General features: G+C 48.1%; 1 protein-coding gene across 12 annotated transcripts in view; it reads right to left on the reverse strand.

Annotated features, from left to right (window-relative positions):
- SYCP1 (synaptonemal complex protein 1) overlaps positions 1-23,832 on the reverse strand; it is a 6,803,167-nt gene that overhangs the window by 5,401,227 nt on the left and 1,378,108 nt on the right. The window lies entirely within an intron of this gene.

The following is a 23,832-nucleotide window of genomic DNA, read 5'->3' on the forward strand; positions in this document are numbered from 1 at the left end:
GCAAGATGAATGAAATCTGCCCCCCCTCCGCCTTGCATCTTTTGCCTTTGGAGTCCGAAGCTAGTCCGTATTTATACAGCCTTTGTGCGTGTAATACATTTGGTGTAAGTATTTATAATGAATTATTCGTAAATTTCCATTCGGAGTTAGCATATTAGTATGTATACATGTTATAGACCAGTCATCTGTGGTTATCTGTTCGGATGTTATGTCATTCCATTTTTGTCTCATTTTCTCCGTGTTTCCTGCTATATCATCTTGCAATCTGGTGTATAGTCTAGATACCATGTGAGCTGCTGTGGGAGCTGTAATGACGTACTGCAATGAGGTCAATTGTGGGGGTTCTGTTGGGTATGTTTTGTACAGCTCTTTCATCGCCCGTTGTAGTCTGTAGTAAGTGAAGCTAAACAGTAGTGTGGGGTTACTTATATAGCTCAATTCCCCCAGCGATCTAAATTGGCCTTCATCATACAAATCACCCATTCTATCTATTCCGACTTGTCGTAGGAGACCCATGCCCATTTCCTCTTGCGTTACTGAGAGCTCTGGGTGATGTGTCAGTGGCAAAGCTGGTGCATATAATGGTAGTTTCCCTGCCCATCAAATATCAGGCCGTGTTTGTCGCGTCGATAGTGTTTATATCCCGGGAGTGCAATGGCGGTCTTTTGTAGGATTGCCGATAGAGGGATGGGTTGAGCGTCACCCGTTTCCACCGCCACATGGGACATGAACGGGACCTCATGATACCAGTAGTGTGCAAATTGTGCTTGTGCACATAAATAATAAAGGTACAGGTCCGGCACCTTAAACCCTCCCTTCGAATAGGGCAGTGTAAGTGTTTGCAACTCCAATCTTGCTTGTTTACCCCCCCAGATGAGATTGAGCACCAGTTTGGTTATATCCGAAAGACTTCCATCGGTGGCCTGATAGGAATATTGTTAAAAAGATAAAGCAATTTGGGTAGTAGCACCATCTTTACTATGGCAGTTCTATCCACCAGTGAAAGTGGCAACTTATTCCAGCAACCTATTTTCTCCTCTAGTTCAACCATGACCCTTCCATAGTTTGTACGTATTACTAGTTCTGGATCTCTATGAAACCAGATGCCCAGGTAGCACGTGGGGTCTTCCCGCCATTCCAGTGGGTAATCTAGTGTGAATTGGGTGGTGTTGTCTGTCAGTGCCAGTATTTGCGATTTTGACCAATTGATTTGCAGGCCTGAGTGTTGTCCAAATTTTATATATTCTCGAAGTAGGGGGTTAAGGTGTTCATCTGGGTTTTTAACATATAGCACCATGTCATCCGCATATAGCGATATGTGTAGAGGTCGTGTAGGAAGTTGAATAGCAGAGTAATGGTGATGCTGCCTGATTTTACAAGCTAGCGGCTCTAGCACCAGTGCTAATAACATTGGTGACAAGGGGCATCCCTGCCTAGTCTCTCTGTTTATCGCGATCGGATCCGAGACATAACCGTTCACTTTTATGCGAGCCGTAAGGTTTGTGTAGAGCATTTTTATCCACTGCATGAATATGATTGGAAAACCCATACGCTGGAGGATGGCATGTAAATATGTCCATTCTATCGTGTCGAAAGCCTTTGCGGCATCTAATAGGACCGCCGCTGCTTTGGTGTCAGGTGTTAGGTAATGTGATAGTGCAAAAAGCGTTCGTGTGTTGTGCGTCGTGGATCTTTCCGGTATAAAGCCCGATTGATCCGGTCTGATCAGTAATGGCATCAGGGGCTTGAGCCGTGCCGCCAGGACACTTGCTATGAACTTAGTGTCAACATTTATGAGGGATAACGGCCTGTACGAATCACAATGCTCTGGATCTTTCCCCGGTTTCAGCAAAGCTATCAACATCGCCTCCCGAAGTGATTCTGGGAGTAACTGCCGCTCATGTGCCTCGCCGTACATCTTGACTAAGTGGGGTGCCAATATGTCTGCGAATGCCTTATAAAATTCGCATGTCAAGCCATCCGGGCCTGGTGCTTTGCCGTTTGGGAGGGCTTTAATTGTGTCAGTGATTTCTTCAACTGTGATGGGGCGGGACAAGTATGCTCTATGTGCACCTGACAGCCACGCTATTTCAACGTCTGCAGTGTAGTTTAGTATATCGGCTGTTGATACGTCTAGGTGAGATTCATACAGTTGGCCATATGTTAGTTGAAATTCATGTAATATGCCCTCTATGTCATATTTCGCTATACCTGCCGAGTCTTTAATTATGTGTATGTGTTGCGGGGCATGTCCAGTACATATCTTTTGAGCTAGGGCCCTTCTTGGTCTACCACCCTCTCCATATAATCTGGCCATCCCTCGTTTCGAAACATACTTTATTTCGTCATTGGCGTAGTCCTGATGTTCTGACAGGGTCGATTTTATCTCTCCCAATATAGTCGAATCCCTCGTTTGGGCGTAGCGCTGCTCTAGATCCCCCAGTTTAGTTTCCCTGATATATAACTGTCTCCTTATGTCCTTTAGTATACCTGCATTAGTACTGATGCATCTACCTCTAATCGTCGCCTTAAATGCGTCCCATAGTAACCCTTTATCCTCCGTGGTGGGTGCATTTAGTTCAAAATATTCCTCTATTGCTTTGAGAATGGTGTCAGTAAATGTAGCGTCGAGGAGTGCAGCGGCATTGAATCTCCAGGCAAAATGGGGGGGGTTATAATTTGGAAACTGTAAGGAGAGTAACACCGGGCTGTGATCAGATAATGTACGTGGCAAGTGTTTGATGGAGAAAGTCCATAGCGAGATCTCACTAGATCCTAGCCAACAGTCTATCCTCGACCAGCTATTGTGCGCTGCAGTTATGTGTGTGGCTTCTAGTTGGCCTGGATGTCGTGCCCTCCAAAGGTCTGTTAGCCGTAGATCAGTGATGATATCTTGTAATTCTGCAAGTGCCCTTTTGTGTGGTTCCGTTGTGTTCGGGGAGCGGTCCAGACCTTCTTTCAATGCGATGTTGAAGTCTCCCCCCCATAGTAGATTTCCTACTTGAACATCAGAGATAGCATGCCAAAGGGTAGTATAGAACCCTGGGTCGTCTGTGTTTGGGCCATATGTGTTTATGAGTGCTATTTTTTGGTTTCGAAGATGACCAATCACTATGATATATCTTCCCTCTGCGTGTTTCAATATCTTTGAGACTTGAAAATCGACCCCCTTGCGTATGAGGATACTGACCCCTCATGCATATGAGGAGTAATTTGAGGTGTATACCGCTTCTGCCCATCGCTTGCCCAGCGAGGCTGGTGCTGTAGGTGCAATATGTGTCTCTTGGAGGAAGACGACGTCTACTTGCAGCCTAGTAAAGTATGCAAATATTTTGCGGATTTTTGGGGGGTTATTCAGACCTCTCACATTCCAAGTGATAAAGTTTAGCAGTTTTGTCTTCATTCTACCTGTAAGCTATCGTTATACATCTTATCCTTTTGAAGTCCCCTGTCTCAAGTATACTGTGAGGTGTCAAATCTATCAGTACAATGAAATCCATTATTACCGTTTCGCTATGTGAACCGGAGTTTGCAATGCTTCTCAGGTGCAGTGATCTACAAAAAACATTCCCAAATACCCTCACCCTCCCTCCTCCCACTTCAGCAACCCAACCCTGCCAAAGCCATGTCCCTGAGTCAAACAACCATTGTAACAAACTTATGTTGCGGAGCACCCTTGTAGGGGGTCCACTAGGTGCGCACATCTCCATCCACATCGTGGATGTGGACAGGTGTATTACCATCATTAACAGATCGCGTATCATAGTGCTTCAAATTTATGCATTTATAGTTTCACTACTCTGATCTGCAGGTCTCAATCTTTCGTGATTGTGCATAGCGATTCGCTAAATGGCATTGTCCTAAGGAAGTATTCTTTTCCCTCATTGCCCATTATATAGCAGTTCCAAGGTAAGGAATCTCCTTGGCCCCCCAGTTACCTAGGGCAGTCCATATATCTGCCACATTTTAGCACTTGCGTGTCCTTACTTAAATGTTCACAGGTACATGAGGTATGATCTGCTCAGTCAACCAGGTTTTACATCAGCCATTAGTGTAAACAGTACTATGTTGTTGCGGCGCTGATGATTATTACACCACCTCTGCATAATGCAAACAGTTTGTAAGGCGGCACCCTAACAGATATGGGGTCTGTAAAAATACAAAGTGTTCGAGGCACTGTCTCTACCTAGTTAGGAATGTCACATCTTTACCTGTTTAGGGTCGTTCAGTCTTCCTCACTCTGCTGCTCTTCTCGACCCGACGCTTGTCTTCGTCTTCCTAGCTTTTTGATAAATTCATGTGCCGCCTGTGGCGTGGGGAGCACCGTTGAATGTCCTGCATGTGTAACCTTTAATTTCGCCGGATAAAGCATAGAATATTCCACTCCTAGATCCCGTAGTTTTTTCTTTGCTGATTGGTATTCTTTGCGGGCCATTTGGACCGCCATTGTGTGGTCCGGGTAGAATGCAAGTTTATTGTCCTGGTGTGTGATGTCTCCCTTTTCTCGTGCCCGCCTGAGGACCGCATCCCTGTCCCTGTAGTTCAGCAGACGGGCTATGATGATACGTGGGGGGGCCCCAGGTTTCGGTCGTGGCGCAAGGGATCTGTGGGCTCGTTCCACCAGGAACACTGACGAGAAGTCCTCCTCTCCGAATAATTCTATGAGGAGCAGTTCCACATACTGCTCCATTTTTCCCGTGTTTGTCGATTCCGGCAGGCCAGCTAAGCAGATATTGTTGCGCCGGGATATCACTTCCAAATCCTCCGCCTTGCTTCGCAGTACCTCCAACGTTTTCTCCATGCTAGCACAGTTCTTGGTGTTGGTGCTAGAGATGTCTTCCACCGCCGATATTCTCGTTTCCGCTTCCACAAGCCTTTCTCCGTGTTTGTCCATTTTCGCAGCCATATGGTCCACTCTCTGCGTTAAGGTGTCTAGCTTGCCGTTCATTTCTTGTAGGCTGCGTTGTATGGCTCTTAGCACACCCTCCATGCCTGCGCCTTCGTCGTTGTCATTGTCCCCTTCTGTTTCCGAAGCGTTGGTAGTACCTTTATTCTGCTTCTTCGCTTCGAATTGCAGTTTTGTTTGCTGTTTTTCCGGTTTCCCCATCTTGGCTGGCGATCTTGGTGCGCCACTGCTTAAGCACGGAATGGTATGGAGAGGGTGTCCCCGTCTGGTGACCGTTTTCATCCGGTGTTAGGAGAGTTTCTGGGGTCAGATCTCAACGCTGACGTCTGTAATGTCAGTCTTGGCAGGTTGCAATTTCACCTAGTTCGCCTCAAACCACATGTTACCGCCTGCTTCCCTAAACGGCCGCTGTAGATGTAGTGTTCATGTTAACTTGTGGCAGTTCTTCATCAAGCCTCCATGTGCGTCGTGTGTGTCGGCCGTGGTGGTCTGTTTTGCCTAGGTTCGGCCCGTTGTCCCTATTCTGATGTGCCAGGGCAGTTCTATGGCTCATTTATCATATTTGCGCTTTGTATATTGCAGCAGTGGCGTATGTTATTAATCACATGTCAGTTCGCTATGCATGTACGCTGGTAATGTTGATTTTCCCCGTTCCAAAACACCTCCGATGCTTGGGAAGTTGTACACTGGCGTTATCGTCGCTAGGGCACACTACCGCCGTATCGCGCCTTCAGCTCCCTTGCGTTCCAGCGTGGCCGCCATTTTACACTTTGCAAGCGCTCCGTGGAACGCACAGCAGTTTCGTACTTACGAGGTCTCTCTGGTGCCACTCGAAAAGTGCGGTTCGCCGCCCCAGCGACGCCTGTCTCTCGTGAGTCACCTGTGAGCCTAGGTTCGTTCGTATCATCGGTCTTGCAACATCTCAGCCGAGCCCGGTGTTAGCTCGCGGGCGCCGCCATTTTGGATCTCCAGCCGCATTTGGTTACTTTTATTCCTGTAATTTCATCTGCAGGCGGTTTCAGGCTACACCAACCACTTCTAGGCGAGCCGCTTGTGTTCCGACGTCCGTTTTTGTAGAATTAGAGCATTTTCGATCGGAATAGCACTGCGATATTGGCGGCAACTTTCACCCGTCCGGCGGAGCTGCCTCAGGAGTCAGCCATTCCGCAGTGCGCCCTCTAGCGCCCCGGGGACGACAAATTGTTAGACCACCACACCTTCGTGCAGGTAACGGGGACTTCAGACAGACACTATTTGCTACACGCCACTGTCTCCCATTACATCAGGACTACATGGGCTCCACAACGCACTCACCCACAACAACACGAACTGGTGCATCTGGTACACTACATGCGGGCTGGCGGCCACTTAGTACGCTGGCTGTACACCGGGATTAGGACTCATGCTGCGCTTTCCCTTGACACGTTGCGGGCGACTTGGTCGAGGGACACAGGGGAGGAACTGACAGACACAACTTGGAAATTAGCCCTGGAACACCCAAGGAGGGTTTCCAGGAATGTGAAATTTAAGTATATTCAGGCCATGATACTACACAGGGCGTACCTCACCCCGGTGCGGATCCACAAGATGTTCCCCAATGCTTCCCACCAGTGCCCGCGCTGTAGGGCGGACGAGGCGGACTTCCTCCATATGCTCTGGTCATGCTCACGGCTGAGAGGGTACTGGACCGAGGTGTGTCAAACGCTACGAGAAATATCCCGCCCTTATGGCGGACGGTCCCTTCCCACGACAGGATGGCGGACGGACAAAGTCCGTCCGCCATCCTAATCGGCCCCTAAGTTTCTTGTATTGTACTTTTACCTCTGAACTCATAAAGAGTCCAGAGGGGTTGTGTTTAGAATAAATACATCTATATTTGATATATACCTTGTGTGGTGTGCTTTCATTGATCATTCAAGAGATTATGATTGGTAAAACAACTATCTTAACTCGCCTCTAAGTCTTAGCCTGAAGGCTGATCTCCACAGATACCACTAGGATAGCTTTCTATAAGGTTAACTTTACAACCTACCATCAATAAGGATCGTTTGGACTGGAGCAAGGTGCTCACTAGAAAAGTGGACATCATATACCAGGCCAACTTCTCACATTGGTGTGCAGCGTGTGGGATTAGAGCTTGCATTGTTTTACCAAATAATCTTGAGAATATAATTTAAAAAATCACATTAAGGTGCCGGTAGGTACATATAAATCAAGCTTATAATACATACGTTCTACTGAACTTAGAAGTTGTAGATGTTAAGGGCTTAGCACACCCTGACTACAACTCCTAAAGAGGTTCTAGTAGGAAACCAAGTAGTGTAGGTAGGTGCACACATCACACCTCACTAGTCATGGCTTTAAGGGCAGGAGCTAGTGCATCTCTGCCAGATGTCAGCCAAGTGCAGACATCTAAATATGACACATTCTCCTTCTAGGAGTTAAGGGGTTTGTGTGCCATAAGAAAATTAAAGCAAGGACAAAGTCCCAACACCTGATAGATACCTTAGTGGCAGATGACTAAGACAAAGCATCAGATCCAGATAGACTAGGTAACAGGAGTGGGGTGCATCCATCAGCAGAAGAGGATAATGGTGGGGTGCCTCACCAGACCTCTGATGATGATGATGAGGAAGATGAAGACCAGGATGTGGTCAATGGACCCAACCTGGGAGAAACAGGGCTACCTGGAGATGAAGTGGGCCAAAATGGGCCTCCCTCAATCCCCCCACATAGGCCTAATGGTGTACCTAGAAGGGCAAGATCATCTTCGGTGGAATCTAACCATTCTGGGTCATCAATAGGGTCCTCTGCCTCATCTCATAGGAGAAGAACTTCTCCTAAGAAGAAGGAACATGAAGCTAGAATGAGAGAAGTCAAGCTCAGGATCAAGAGGCAAGAGATTGCCTTGGAGAAAGAGACCCTTGCCAACTCGGTGGTCTCTTCTTCCTTTTACATTTTAAAAAGGATTAAAAAGCTAACTCCATACCTTCCTCCGGCTGCGGGTAAAACCCTAATCAGCACATTAGTCTTCTCAAAAACAGATTACTGCAATGCCCTTTTATTAAATGCCCAAGAAAAGGTCCTCAACAAACTGCAGACGGTGCAAAATGTGGCGGCCAGGACTCTGCTAACCATCCCCAAGTTCTCATCTATCTCGCCTTACATCTGTCAGCTGCACTGGCTCCCAGTGAGGAGTCGGATCAAATTCAAGGCTTTATGCATAGCCTATAAAGCCATCCACAACCAAGGCCCTCTATTCTTAAAACAAGCCTTCTGTCCGCTTGAGCATTCAAGAACTCTACGCTCATCATCAGCCCATTTATTGAGGGTTCCACGCACAAGAAGAACAAACTGGGGTGACAGGTGTTTCCCCATCTCGACAGCCAAACTCTGGAACACGCTGCCCCTCCACATCAAAACGGCTCCTACACTCCTCAATTTCAGAAAAAAACTCAAAACCTGGTTGTTCTCAGCATAATCACTTTCCTCCACTATGAGAGTTCTGTTATGATAGCGCCGAGACACCCTCGGGTATTTGCGCGCTCTAAAAATCGCATTAAATAAATAAATAAATTGAAAGAGAGAAAAAGAAGATGGGGATAGAATCCCCTGGTGGCAGCAATATCCCTAGTGGTAGGGATAGGACTTATGACCATAGAAACCTAAACAAGATTCTCCCTCCCTATCAGACTGGGGATGACATCCACAAATGGATCACTGCACTGGAAAGGGCCTGCAAAGTACAGAGGGTACCCCAGGAGCAGTGGGCAGAAATCTTGTGACTCTCCTTTGCAGACAAAGGTAGTGATAAGCTCCTCACAGTCAGAGAAGAGGATGCTGATGATTACAAAGTCCTGAAGAGTGCTCTAATAGATAGACAATATCAATCCCCACTCTTTCAAAGGGAACCCCCAGCACGGGTAGTGGTATAAGGGGGGCCTTTGTTGTTGATACATTGTTGCCAGGCATTCCCAGAGTTAATGGGGCCATTGTGGAGATTAGGCAAGCTAATGCCCAGAGTTGCCGAGTGGAACCCCTGATTAGAGTAAGCACCGAAGCGAGAATTATCGAGTCCGCTGACCCAAGTCCACGACCCTGCCGCGTCAGGAATTAAACCCTGGTCCCGGGCCGACTTCTGCTCCCGGGTCTGCCGCCTCTAACCAGTGAGCCACACCACTCCACTGAGTGTTTTTTATGCCAGTTTTCTGTATGAGATTTTGCAATAGGGATATTGTTTTTATGATAAATAATTATTTGTGATATATTTTCAAACAATTGTGATCTTCTTTGTAAGTGCTTTACGGTTTTGATAATGGTACGATATATGTATTGACTGCTAATTGAGATGTGAGGTGTTCTTGGCAAAAAATTCACTAAAGGGAAGCATTTAGTTTTTACTTTATGGTATCTGGGTGCTCCATTCCCTTTGGTTCATAGAGCCCCTCTCTTTAGTTTAATATTAAGGCCAATGGATCCTTAGACAGCCTCTGGGCACAGGTTTATCCTGGTGGTAGTGGATCATACCATCAGGTACCTAGAAGCTATACCCATTAGGACCACTACAGCACCTGTTGTGGCAAGAGCCCTCTTGGGAGTTTTCTCAAGGGTAGGTTTCCCTAAGGAGGTTGTATCAGACAGAGGTGCAAACTTACTTAACTGCAATGTGGAAGGAGTGTGGAATGAACTATAAGTTCACCACGCCCTATCATCCACAGTGCAATGGTCTAGTTGAAAGATTTAACAAGACCTTGAAGGGTATGATTAAGGGTCTCCCAGAAAAGCTTAGGCGGGGATAGGATATCCTGCTACCCTGCCTTTTGTTTGCATACAGGGAGGTTCCTCAGAAGGGGGTTGGCTACAGCCCATTTGAACTTCTGTTTGGGCACCCTGTCAGAGGCCCACTTAATCTAGTGTAGGAGGGATGGGAGTTACCTCTCAACCCCCCCTAAACATGACATTGTGGACTATGTACTTGGTCTCCGCTCCAGGATGGCAGAGTACATGAAAAAGGCAACCAAAAACCGTGAGGCTAGCCAGGAATTACAGAAGGCCTGGCATGACCAAAAGGCGCTGCTGACTGTTCACCAGCCAGGACAGAAAGTGTGAGTGTTGGAACCTGTGCCCCAGCAGCTCTCCAAGACAAGTGGAGTGGACCCCAAACTATTGTTAAACTTACCGCTTATACCTGTTTTATTGTATTACCCTCCATGGTGAAATTGTCCTTGATTCTGAGATTAATCCTTTTTTTTTGTCTTTTTACTCCTACTTGTTGACAATTTTGTATTTATGTCCTTCCTTCCATCCTATTGTAAAGCATTCTGATATCCCTCTGGATCTTGTTCGCGCTATATGAAACTTTATAAATAAATGAATAAAAGGGAGAGGTTACCTATTTGGTAGATCTTGGAACTCCCAGGAGCCTCCATATGGTGCTTCATATCAAAAGACTGAAAACATATGTTGACAGGGCAGACATGGGCTTGGTCATGGCTACTGATAAAGGACAGGAGGAAGCGAGTGACCCTGTCCTAGACCTGCTCTCTCAGAACTCTGATGATGGGTCAGTTGATGGTGTAGCCTTGGCAGGCAGCCTCACTGACCAGCAGCAAACTGACTGCAGACAAGTTCTGCAACAATACAGACATATGTTTTCACTGACTCCAAGTCAGACTACCTGGTGCACTCATGAAGTGGACACTGGGGCCAGTCTGCCTGTTAAAAATACGATTTACAGGCAACCTGATCATGTCAGGGACTGTATCAGGACTGAAATCCAGAAAATGTTGGAATTGGGAGTAATTGAACCTTCAGATAGCCCTTGGGCTAGTCCAGTAGTCCTAGTGCCAAAACATCACACCCAGGGTGGTAAGAGAGAGATGAGGTCTTGTGTAGACTACAGCGGTCTCAATGCTGTCACTAAGACATATGCCCATCTAATACCCAGAGCAGATGAGCTCAGAGATAAGTTGGCATCTGCCAAATTTCTGAGCACATTTGATTTAACAGCTGGCAACTGGCAGATCAGGCTAGTTGACGATGCAAAGCCAAAGACAGCATTTTCAACCCCTAGTGGGCATAATCAGTTTGTGGTGATTCCCTTTGGTCTGAAAAATGCACCTGCCACATTTCAAAGGTTGGTGAATAAACACCTCACAGGCCTGGATGACTACTGTGCAGCTTATCTTGATGATGTTGCTGTCTTTAGCTCCACCTGGGAAGATCACCTGATCCACCTGAAAAACGTTTTGGAGGCCCTGTAGTAGGCAGGCCTAACTATCAAGGCTACTAAGTGCCAGATATGGCAGAGTCAGGTTGTGTACCTGGGCCACCTTGTAGGTGGAGGCCAGGTTCAACCATTGCAGAGCAAAATCCAGACCATAATGGACTGGGTTGCTCCAACCACCCAGACTCAGGTCAGAGCTTTCTTTGGCCTGACTGGGTACTATAGGAGACTTGTCAAGGGGTATGGTTCCATTGTGACACCACTGAATGACTTAACTTCCAAAAAATGCCTAAGAAAGTTCAGTCGGCAGTCAGCTGTCAAAAGGCATTTGATGACCTGAAGCAGGCCATGTGCACTGCACAAATTCTGCAAAGTCCTAACTACTCCCAAGAATTCATTATTCAAACAGATGCTTCTGAGTTGGGGGTAGGGGCTGTGCTTTCTCAATTGAATGAAGAAGGCCAGGACCAGCCAGTAGCTTTTATTAGCAGAAGGCTGACTCCTAGAGAGAAACGTTGGTCAGCTATTGAGAGGGAGGCCTTTGCTGTGCTTTGGGCTCTGAAGAAGCTGAGGCTATACTTGTCTGGTACTCACTTCACAGTTCAGACATACCATAAGCCCATCTTATGGCTAAAACAGATGAAGGGTGAAAATCCCAAACTACTCAGGTGGTCCATTTCCCTACAGGGGATGGACTTCACAGTGGAACATAGACCTGGGACTGACCATGCCAATGCAGATGGACTCTCCAGATATTTCAACTTAGAACATGAAGACTCCACTGGTAAAGGTTAGTTTAATGTGCCTGTGTTTGGGGTGGGGGGTGGGGTTGTGTAGGAGTGTAGGGTTTGCTTCCCACGGTTACCCCCACTTTTTGCTGTGCTTCACTGTTTTTTTTTACTTTAGTATGGCTGTGGCCCTGCTAAACAGGCCCACAGCCTAGCTGTTCTCTCTCTATATTGATACCATGTACTTTAGGTACATACCAGATTGGTTACTGAGGCACCCTTGTGAGCCCCTGTATATGGTACCTTAGGTACCCAGGGCATAGGGACCCCAGAGGCCTACCAGGGGCTGCAGCATGTATTGTCAAAAAACACAGAAGGGCCTTGATTCCTCACTCAGCAAGGCTGAGTCCAACCAAATCTATATAACGAAACAAAGACCAATGCTGAGAGTTTCAGTTTACCAACAAATAATTTACCAAAGTAGCTGTTTTGAATGAAACAAAAACAACCTGCTTACAGTATAGCAACATGCGAGATTTATTCTCATTTATAGAATTTTTTACCTTTTGTAACACTATTTTTAGTGCATGGAAATACAAAGAATGTTATATACAATATATACATCCACGAACATAAATCACAATAAAACATTTACAAATTTCATACACACTTGGCCATTCAGTCATACAAAACACATTCACGCAATATAACCTCAATGTAATAGAACAAAAACAATAAGTCCACGTATCGGTAGTAAATCAATGGAAACGATCCTTTCGTGATTTTCAATTCTAAAGTCTGTACAAATCACAGTTCTAACAGAGTGTCCACATCTCTTGTAGCAAGTTAAAGGGCTGTTAAAAAACACCAGTTATAAGCCAGATACGGGACTGGGTCGGTCGACGCGTTTCGAACCCCTGTGTAGTGATGGGGTTCTCCTCAGGACCGGAAGGGTTCTGTAAAAATAACAAAGACTTGCTTAGGAATGGTTTCTAAATGAGGATTAAAGACTAGCTCCAGTATGAGGCAACTGCCGCTCCCTACCTTAAGGCAACTGTCGAATAGTCAAAACGGTGAAAGAGTAGATTCCAAACACGAAATTTCACAAGTATTTCCAAAGGAAGAAGTGCTCGCGGTGGCTGCAGAAGGAATAAACAAAGAAACGCGCTGCATTTAGTCATACACACTAACACGCAATCACTCTGGTGGCCCTAGCTAGGAGCGTACAACTTACCCGCTAGAGTTACCGCTTCTAACTCGCTGGCATCTTCGAGTCTCTCCTTGTTGCTTGAGAGTGGCTGGTCCTCCGCTGGAAAACAAACGGAAGAGAGTCTTGAGTCTGTCGGTGTTGCAGGGCGCAATTACGTCCGTGGCGCAAGTGGAGCTGATGGAAATACACACCGATGGAGAAAAGGCGTCCGTCCTTCACTCAGGTTTGGGGGATGATTCACCTAGGTTGGTTGTGTGAGCGTGGCTGGTACTTCCTGGTTACAATGCGTCCCAGGTAGTTCTGGGACTTGTAGTTCGATTCCTGGGCAGGCTGTCCAGAATGGTGGAAGTAAGCAATGGACTGGATCTGCATTCACTCTAACTATCAAGAAGACCAATGCAAAACGGATCAGACGCTGGGTTTGTAAATTTCAGAGATTTCATTTAAGCCCCTTGTTGCTGTGTTAAACTTCATTATTAACATCGTCTCGCGCTGGGCTAATTTTGCATCCAAATCACCGCCTCTTGGTCTCTTTCAATTTTCGATAGGACTGTCCATCTTAGATCAGTTTGCTCATGTTTTAAGTTTGTCCAATGATTGACCAATGGGGCATTTTCTACCCCTCTGCGGATTCGTGACTTATGTTGCGTTATCCGATTTCTGACTTCTTGCGTAGTCTTTCCAATGTAAGCCAAAGGACATGGACAAACAATGGCGTACACGAAATTTTTGGTCTTACAATTCGTAAAAGTGTCATGCTTCCAATGAATGTTTTCAAAAGTGAATACAGATTCTTCTATGGTTTCATTACAGCAAGTACACGTCCCGCATTTATGGTGTCCTTTGGTTGGAGGTAATCCAAATAGGCTTTGCAATGTTGGAGCCTTCACAATCGGGAGGGCAGCTCTTACGATGTGGTTAGCCACACTCTTCTCTTTTTTATACGCAAAAAGTGGTGGTACAGTGAAATCTTCATGGAGGTTTTTTAGTAAATGCCAATTGGACATTATGAGTTTTTTATGTTGGTTTGCCGCTGGACAGAAAGTGGTGACACACACCATCCTTTTTACATCCTTTTTGATCTTCTTTTCAAGTAAAGTCTTTCGTGGAGTCCACCAGGCTCGTTTAAGGGAGTTTTTTAATAATTTTTTAGGATATCCTCTTTGAATGAGACGGTTTTTCAAGTGATCAGCGTGTTTAAAATACTCCTCCTTTTCTGAGCAATTACGGCGGATCCTTAAGAATTGTCCATACGGTAGATTTTGTTTTAAGCTGCGTGGGTGATTGCTGTTGAAGTGTAACGCTTTATTCCTATCTGAGGGCTTACGGAATAAGGTTGTGCTTAGGCCTTCTTCATAGGGTTCTACTTTCACGTCCAAGAAGGTGATAGATTCATTGGAAGCTGTAACTGAGAATTTGATGTCGCATGTTCTTGAATTCAGCCAACCAACAAATTGATTCAAGTCTTCGTGTCCTCCAGCAGCATGTATTGTGGCACCCGTGGTTAGCCTTCCCAACTGACACCACAGGTCTGTACTTACAGCCTGGGTAAGGTGGTGTAATCACCCCTTACTTAGATATAGTATACCTATATCTATATACATATATAGACACATATTAATCTATAAGTCACTCCTATGGCAGGCCTTGACAATTCTGGAGGCAGAATGCTTGGTTTTGTGTGAGAGGGTGCCCTAGCATGAGCTGAGCCCCTCTGCAGCTTTCGGAACCATCTCCTTATAGCTGTTCTAAGATATAGCCATACCATATACTCTTAAGTGCATTATAAGCCTCGCGGTTAATGCTAACTTTGGTTTGGCTTTATCAAAACATGTCGTGTAAGGTGTCAAACACTTTGGAATACTACCCCCTCCCGCCCCCCTCCCCCCCTGGCCAGTTCTGGCGGCGGGGGTAGCATTTCACCCTTCTAGAGGGAGAAGAAATGTAGGTAATGGTAAACCCGGTTAAAGTTAAACAGAGCCCCAGCATCACAAAACGGATGCTGCTGCCACAGACATGAGTCTGCCCTCCTGCTGCTGGACCAAACTCTGGCAGGGGAGGCCTGGACAATAAGGGTTCCTGTCCAGGGAGGTGCTGGCACCTCCCCAGACAGGCTTTAGTGTATTGGGGCAGGGTGGGTCGCATTCAGTGAATGCTTTTCAGACATGCCTGGGGCACACATGATGCTCTATACATTTCCCAGTTCAAACCGGTTGCTGGGGCGCTCAGCCCCAGCTCTGGTGCGAAACTGGACAAAGTATAGAACCTCAGTCCCTAGGACTTTAGATTACCCTGGACGAAACTCTGCAACATATATCTTGGACCTTCGGCATTCCATTTCGACTGGAAGATGGAAGAAATCTCCCTTGTGGTCAAGGAATGACCACCCTGTTCAAACAGGCACCAACTGCATCTTTGCCGGTCTGCATTTTCGAGGCTCCCTCAGGATCCCAAAGAATCTGCGACACAGGACATGGACTTCCAGACATCTCTGACACTGACCTGCGCTCCCAGCAAAGATGAGACCAGTAGCGGACACGAGAGACATGGGATCGGAACTACTGGACATCCTGCATCTTTGCAACTACACCTACTTCCCAAGGTATCCTGAAGTTGTGCATTGGGGTATTTGAAGCCTCTGCCCCGAGCACCTTTTGCTCTGAAGCTCAGAGGCCTACACTCCACGAGTATCCCGTGGGCTTGCTTTGTGCATTTCCGCTCGAGGCCCCTTCGCGGTTCCTAGTCCGTTGGCTAGCGAGCCCCCGCGAAGGGCTCTCTTTGATTTAGTGATTCTTTCCTGGTTGCTCCAGACTTGCTCCCACTCCTCTCCAAAGGAGGAGTCCCTCAGACCTTGCTGGTCTGCACCGAAGCCAATCTTGTCATCTTGCATGGATTGCTGTTGCCAAGGCTTGTTGGGTCCAATCCGGATTCCGATACTGCAGTCAGCTCGAATCCAGCTCCTGGTCATCGTCGACGCCTTCTGGACCTCGTGGCTGAAGAGTCAAGCTTCACCTCTTTCACCGGAAATCACACGACATCGGCTGGCATCTTCTCCTCGCCATCCTGGTCACTGGCTATTGACCCAGACTCTGTCTCCTCTGCTTTCAGGTTCTTCACATCTCCGATCCACCCTTGGATCAACCTGGACACTTTTCCTCTGGTCGCCTGCAGCATTTCTTCGCAGCTCTCCATAGGAATCGACGACGAAACCCGACACCAAAAGACACCTATGCACCCGGCTTCCCTGTGTGAGGTAACACGAGTACTCCGGTGCTCCGTGGGTCTTGACTCTCGAAGTGCCCTAGTCTAAAAGGGTTCCATCGTAGTTCCCCTAGAAGTGCCCTTAATCTTTAAAATTGTAACTTGTTCGTTCTCCATAGAAAGTCAATGGTGAAATAGTGATCCGCGGCTGTGTTTAGACACTGCACGCGTCCCCCGTGGGCCTCCTGCATTCTAACCGTAGGTGGGTATAGGTATCCCCAGCTATTCTACAGGCCCTAGGCCTGCTTTCTAACTCTCACGTGGTTCTTATACCACTATTTTAGTATATGGTTTGTGAGCCCCCACAGGGCATAACGTATACTGTGCAACATATCGTATGCTAATTAAGTTTCTTGTATTGTACTTTTACCTCTGACCTCATAAAGAGTCCAGAGGGGTTGTGTTTAGAATAAATACATCTATATTTGATAAATACCTTGTTTGGTGTGCTTTCATTTGATCATTCAAGAGATTATAATTGGTAAAACAACTAGCTTAACTCGCCTCTAAGTCTTAGCCTGAAGGCTGCTCTCCACAGCTACCACTAGGATAGCTTTCCAAAAGGTTGACTTTACAACCTACCATCAATAAGGGTTGTTTGGACTGGTGCAAGGTGCCCCCCACTAGAATAGTGGACATCATATACCAGGCCAACTTCTCACAATAAGTACCTCCTTCACATACTTTTGCACAGAATACCAACTGCAACTGGAATACAGGACTGTTGTTCTGTGTGCTCTGTAGAGAGGCCATGTATTAAATGACCATGTGGTTAAGTGACGCCGCAGACACCTGCCTACCCACCCCCGATACAAAGGGTAACAACCACCGACCCCCAGCCCATGGTACAACGACTCATTAAAAACCGAAAAATCCAAATGTAAGGCACTGGAGCGTCAGTGGCGTAAAAACTATGCACCCGATAAAAAAGAGAGGTACCATCACGCCAGAAACAAATACCACACAGCCTGCATGAAAGCGCGAGCCGTGTATGTTTCCAATACCATTATGGAAGCAACAAACAGACCTAACACTCTGTTTAACACGGTCAAGGAACTTGCTGGTGCACAAACTACAGCGACCGCTTCTCCGCTTAACGAACGACAATGCCATGATCTCGCCGTATTTTTCTCGGACAAAATCGACAAACTAATCATTGATATTAACAGCAACAACAAGGACCTCACCCCGCAGGCTGACATAGACATAGACTATGTCCCCACAGTTAAATATAGCCTGGAATCCTGGCCTCTCATTACGATAGACACACTGAAGGCCATCTTTAAGACCATCAAACCAGGCTCTCCCCGTGACCCCATCCCTATCAAAGTTCTTAAACAACTGGATGTCCCCTCCCTAGAAGTCATTTCTGACACGTTAAATTCCTCCTTGGAATTGTCCACAGTTCCCGCACTCTGGAAATATGCCATGATAAGTCCATTGCTGAAGAAGCCCACAGCTGACCCGGATGTATTGGCAAACTACCGACCTATATCTCTGCTTCCTGTCTTTTCGAAATTACTGGAAAGACACATCCACTCGGTTTTAACTCACTTTTCTGAAGACAACTCCCTCCTTCATCCGTCCCAATCTGGATTCCGTGCTGGTTTCTCCGCAGAAACTGCTCTACTGGGAGTTACTGATATCATCCGGAAACTCCTCGATGATGGTCAAACGGTCGCACTCATTCTCTTAGACTTGAGCGCGGCCTTTGACACCATATCACATGAAAAACTCATATTCACGTTGAGAAAAAATGGAATCTGTGGCATGGCTCTTGATTGGATCAGGTCCTTTTTGACACAACGGACGTTCCAAATTACATCCTCCGCAGCATGCTCCGAAACGTTTAATGCCCCACATGGAGTGCCCCAGGGATCCATTCTGAGCCCTCTGTTTTTTACTCTCTATCTCAGACCACTGGCCGATCTCGCAGACAAATCAGGACTCACCCTCATGACCTACGCCGATGACTCTCAGATCATCTTCTCCCGGTCTGAATCTAGTCCTTAATCCCCATCTCTCCTCAAACAGGGTCTCAATAACATCTTCAGCTGGATGACTAGAAACCAGCTGAAGCTCAATGGTGATAAAACAGAGATTCTCCTCCTGCGGAAACAACACGATTTGTGGAACTCCTCCCACTGGCCTTCCCAGATGGGAAAACTTCCAACTCCGGCCACCCAAGTACGCAATCTGGGGGTTATCGTGGACAGCTCACTCACCATGAAACAACAGGCCAACAAAGTTGTTGGCTGGGGAGGAGCTTAGCGCGCACCCAAGATGGTCGCGTGAGCTTAGAGCTCCCGGACCTTCGCCACCTCCACCGATTATCCTGTACCCTATCCTGACTTAGAGGACGGGTTCTTATTGGTGCGGCCCTGCTGATCGTTTCTCCGTTTTCAGACTTCAATTTGGACCCCGGGAGCCGGTGATATGGACTTTTGAACATTTCCGGCCTGCTCCATGGTACTGACCCGGGCTTGGTTTCGCTGCCAGCCGGACAGTAATTGAACAACAACGGATCTTGCGATTCTCCCTTGCCCGGTCTTCTACTTTCAGTTTCGTTTCTCGTGCTTAGGCCCCTTTGCCTTTGCCTCGACGCCCTGGATTATTGCTCTCCACCTAACCAAGAAACACCGCCTGGCGTTCCGGCCGTTCACTACTCCTTGCCTGGTGGTAGGTCCTCATCTTATTCTCCAAATTGCTGCGGGCGCATCGAGTGTAGCCATTTTCACTAGGTCTCAGAATACCCTCCGGGGAGCACGACATAAAATGGCCACCAAGCCTGAGGGAGAAAAACGCAAGACCAAACCGGCGCTACGAGGGGGTCCCGTGCAGTCTAATGTTATGGACAGATATACCCTCGCTAAGGGCTCTCGGGGCGGATCGACTAAACCCCAGGCTACTGTTGGAGAAGACTCCCTGATGGGTGAAGATCTATCGTTGAGAGACGTCATGGGCGCCATTGCCGGGATGAAGGCCACACTGGGTCAACAGTATGAAGCCCTGACCCACAAGTTGGACACGGTTGCAATCGATGTTACCCTGATCAGGGCTGATCTTGCGAAGACTAATGAGAAGGTCAAATCCCTCGATCTAAAGACATCTAGTCTTGTTACTGACGTCTCCAACTTACAGGCAGAGGTCGGTAACCTGCGATCCGCCCGTGACTACCTCTCTCGCCGCTTAGATGATTTTGAGGGCCGTGCACGACGGAACAACGTCCGTCTGGTTGGGGTCCCGGAGACGTTGGAGGCATCACCGGTGGACTTGCTGGTGGAGGACTTAGTCTTGAATCATCTAGCGCCCAAGGGCCTCAGCAAGTTTTTTGCAGTAGAACGTGCACATAGGATCCCGGGTGGCCCGCCTAAGCTGGGAGCCACTCCGCGTCCCATCATTGCCCGGATCTTTAACTTTCGGGACAGGGATGCGATCCTGCAAGCTTCCCGTCTATCTGGTCCTACGGCTTATGAAAACACCGCAGTTAGTTTCTACCCGGACTTCACCCAGCAGGTCCAGATACAGAGGCTTGGATTCCAGGGGGTGAAAAAGAGACTGAGGAACAAAGATATGAAATATGCTATGCTTTTCCCTGCCCGGCTACGTGTGGTTCACAATGACCGAACATTTTTCTTTGATCATCCTGGAGCGGCAAGTGACTGGCTGGACACGCTGCCCCCGGGACAAGATCTATCTGATCTTTCGGGACACTCCGGTGGAGCAGAGGGTGGCCCGGTGGAGCAGGAATAGGGGGTGAAATCGGCTCCCGGACCAACATATTGACTTTCAGCAGTGGTTTGAGGATATGCCACTATTGTTTGCAACATGTCTGATTGGGGTGTGGGTGGGGGTTGGGTGAGTCTTCCTCCTCTGGGGTTCTTTTCGTAGAATAGTTATATGTTGGGGCGACAGGCACACTGCAAGTTGGGGTGGCTTTTGAGTCTTACGCAGGGGTGCGGGGTGTGATGTATGAGGTTTCTTGGGGGTTGGGGGGGCAGTTTACGTTTCTTTGTTGTTATCAAGGCATATTATCGATGATCTTCTGTTTTACAGTGTCGTGTCTGGTGTGGGGGGGGATGGGGGTGGCCTCTGGGATGGGGAGTAGGGGACTAAGGTTACTGTGTTGGAACGTTAACGGGTTGGGAGATAGGATCAAGAGGGGTATAGTTTTGCAGCTGCTGCGACGTTTGTCCCCCGATGTGGCTTTGCTCCAGGAGACGCACTTGCTTGGCAATACGTGCCTTGCAATGAATAGGCGTGGCTATCGTCTCATTGCGCACTCAGGTTTCACTTCTGGCTCCAGGGGGGTGGGCATTCTGATTCGAAACTCCCTCCCTCTTGCTGTTGATGATATTATCCTGGATGATAGGGGACGATACGCCGCCACTGTGGGACGCTGGGAGGGGAGGGTTATCACCCTGCTCTCCGTCTACGTACCGCCCGGTCTCCAGACTACTACCTATGCCGACCTGGGAAGGGTGATCTTGGGATTCCCTGAGGGTTTGCTTGTGGTGGGTGGGGATTTCAACTCTGTATTGTCTGGGATGTGTGATCGTTACCCTCCCCGTGTACTCGCAAAGTCTCATTCCTGGTTGGGGGACTTCCTGGAGGCTCTGGGGCTTACTGACTGCTGGCGCCTGCTTCACCCTGAACACTTGCAATATACCTTCCACTCGGGGGCCCACGGCAGTCTTTCGAGAATGGATTACGTGTTGATGCCCTCCTCCCAGGCCTCCTCCATACGGGAGGTGAAACATCTTGCTAGGGGTATCTCGGATCTTTCCCCACTATGGTTGGTCGTGGACGCGCATGTGGGGTCGGAGGGTAGAGTGGCCCCGATAAACCCGTGGTATCTCCGTGATCCCAAGGTCAGAACGGAACTGATTAAAACGATTGACCAATACTTTGCTGAAAATGTGGGTTCTGTGTCCTCCTCTGTCTCGTTGTGGGAAGCATACAAAACTGTTATTCGGGGCCAGGCCCTTTCCTTGATCGGCAATGTTAAGAAATGTAGGCGGGAGGAGGTTGTCCGTCTTGAACATGAAATCACTGTTCTTGAGGGGGAGTTGGAGTCCGAGGTCACCCCGGAGAGGCTGCACCTTTTGGGTCTGAAACAACTTGACTATAGAGCGTTGGTGACTGACGCGGCGAAAGAGATGAGCAGGGAACAGCAGGGACGTTTGTATGATGTGGGAGATAAGGCAGGTAAATTGCTTGCTTGGCTGGATAGGAGGGAATGTGCGAGTCGGGTTGTCCCCGTGATTGTTGATTTGAATGACGTGCGTATCACTGACCCTGCTGATATTGTTGAATGTTTCGCTGATTATTTTCGGGAAGTGTACTCCCCTGTGTCCGATAGGCCTGAACATGACTCCCACTTGCTTCTGCGCGATATCTCGCTGCCATGCTTGTCCAACCCTGAAAGGGATCTCCTGGAGGCTCCGCCTACGGTTGAGGAGATCGCGACTGCCATACGCTCGGTTCGCTCGGGGAAGGCCTCGGGCCCTAATGGGCTCCCCATTGAGCTTTACAAGCTCCGTCCGGATGTGATGGCACCGTATCTACGGTCGATGTTTTTAGAATCACTGGGGACGGGCTCTCTCCCTCCTGACCAAAGATTGGCTTCCATAGTGGTTATTCATATGGATGGTAAGCCACGTGACCGCTGCGACTCCTTCAGGCCCATATCTCTAATTAACGCTGAACCGAAGATCCTGGCCAAAGGGCTTGCCAATCGTTTGTCTCGGTCATATCCGGATTTATACCACACCGCAACACAGCATTGACCCTCCGGCGCCTGCATGGCGTCCTTGCGCGGGCGGAGACCCTGCGTGAACCGGCCATCTTGGCGTCTTTGGACGCCACCATGGCGTTTGATACGCTGGAGTGGCCATATCTTTGGGCGGTTCTCTCTAAATTCGGTTTCGGCCCCAAATTTATTGACTGGGTGAAATTGCTTTATGCTGACCCCTTAGCCCAAGTGGTGGTGAACGGGCGTGTCTCGACCCCCTTTGCTCTCGGTAGGGGAACGCGCCAGGGCTGCCCCTTGTCCCCTCTTTTGTTTGCCCTAGCTTTGGAGCCACTGGCGGCCTGGCTGAGATGGGAGCCGTCTCTGAGGGGCATTAGATGGACTCCGGAGTTTGAGGATCGTATATCCCTATACGCAGACGACATACTTTTGTATCTTACGTCGCCTCGAAAGTCGTTGATCGTCCTTTTCGACGTTTTGACTTCTTTCCGTAAAAACTCCGGTCTTGTCATCAACTGCTCGAAGTCTTGCGTCTATGTCCTCTCCGGCGGGGCTCCTCTCCTGCCTCGTGGCTGTCCTATCTCGGTGGAGCTGGAAGGATTCCAATACCTGGGTATCTTTATCACCTTGGACCCTGTGCTTCGTTATGAACGCAATTTGCTGCCCCCTCTTCAGCGTCTCCGTGCGGATGTGACTGCATGGGGTAGGCTCCCTCTTTCTCCTCTGGGACGAGCGGCGCTATTTAAGATGATGTCGCTCCCACGGTTTCTTTATGCGCTTCAAAACACACTTGACATTGTACCAGCCAGTTACTTTCGGGAGATTGACAGTCTACAAAGACAATTGATATGGAGGGGCCGTTCTCGTATTACCCTTTCAAAGCTGACGCTCTCTTGGTACGATGGGGGCATTGCGCTCCCGGACATTCGTCGTTACTATTGGGCCTCTCAGCTGGGGGCCATCAACCACGGAACTTACGCTCCATTGCCGAACCCGGCTTTTGAGATGGATAAATGGCTACTGCCCGGTGGAGATTATAACAGGGCTCTATACGCGAAATCTGCCGGCAGATCTCTTACGGGCCCCACTAAGACAGCGGTGCAGGTGTGGTATCGTGCTACAGCGGCTATGGGATGGGCTGACAAGCCGACCCGTGCTACACTGCTTTTTGCGTTGGAAAAACATGGCTCCCTCTGGAAGTCGAAGGGTTTTGATAGGTGGGATGTGATCGGTATCAGCAGGGTTAATGATGTATGGATCAAGGGTAGAGTTAAGACGTTTGAGGAGCTGAAAGTTGAGTACGACCTGAATGATAGAGAATCCTTTCGGTATGCACAAGTCCGACATGCTGTCCTGTCTGTATTTCCCCTGGGTTCAGATATTCCAGAGGCGTCCCCGCTTGAAGATCGGATACTGGATGGACACGTCCCTGACAGCACGATCTCGCTCATATATAAAAAGTTAATTAATACCAGAATTGACCTACTGGATAGCCTTCGAGAGTTATGGACTCATGATGGTCTAGAACGCGATGATGAAGACTGGCAGGCTGCACTCTCTTCCCCGAAGGAGGTGGCTATCCCGGCATGCCTCCGGTTTGTCCAGCTCAAAATTCTTCATAGGGTATATGTGACTGGTCCCCGTCTGGTACGCATGGGATTCTCGGCAGATGGATTGTGCAGGCGTGGCTGTGGTATGGTGGGCACGTTTCTTCATATTATTTGGGAATGTCCTGCTGTGCTACGCTAT

The sequence above is a fragment of the Lissotriton helveticus genome, chromosome 5_1 (genome assembly GCF_964261635.1).
Source record: "Lissotriton helveticus chromosome 5_1, aLisHel1.1, whole genome shotgun sequence".
Taxonomy (NCBI): Eukaryota; Metazoa; Chordata; class Amphibia; order Caudata; family Salamandridae; genus Lissotriton; species Lissotriton helveticus.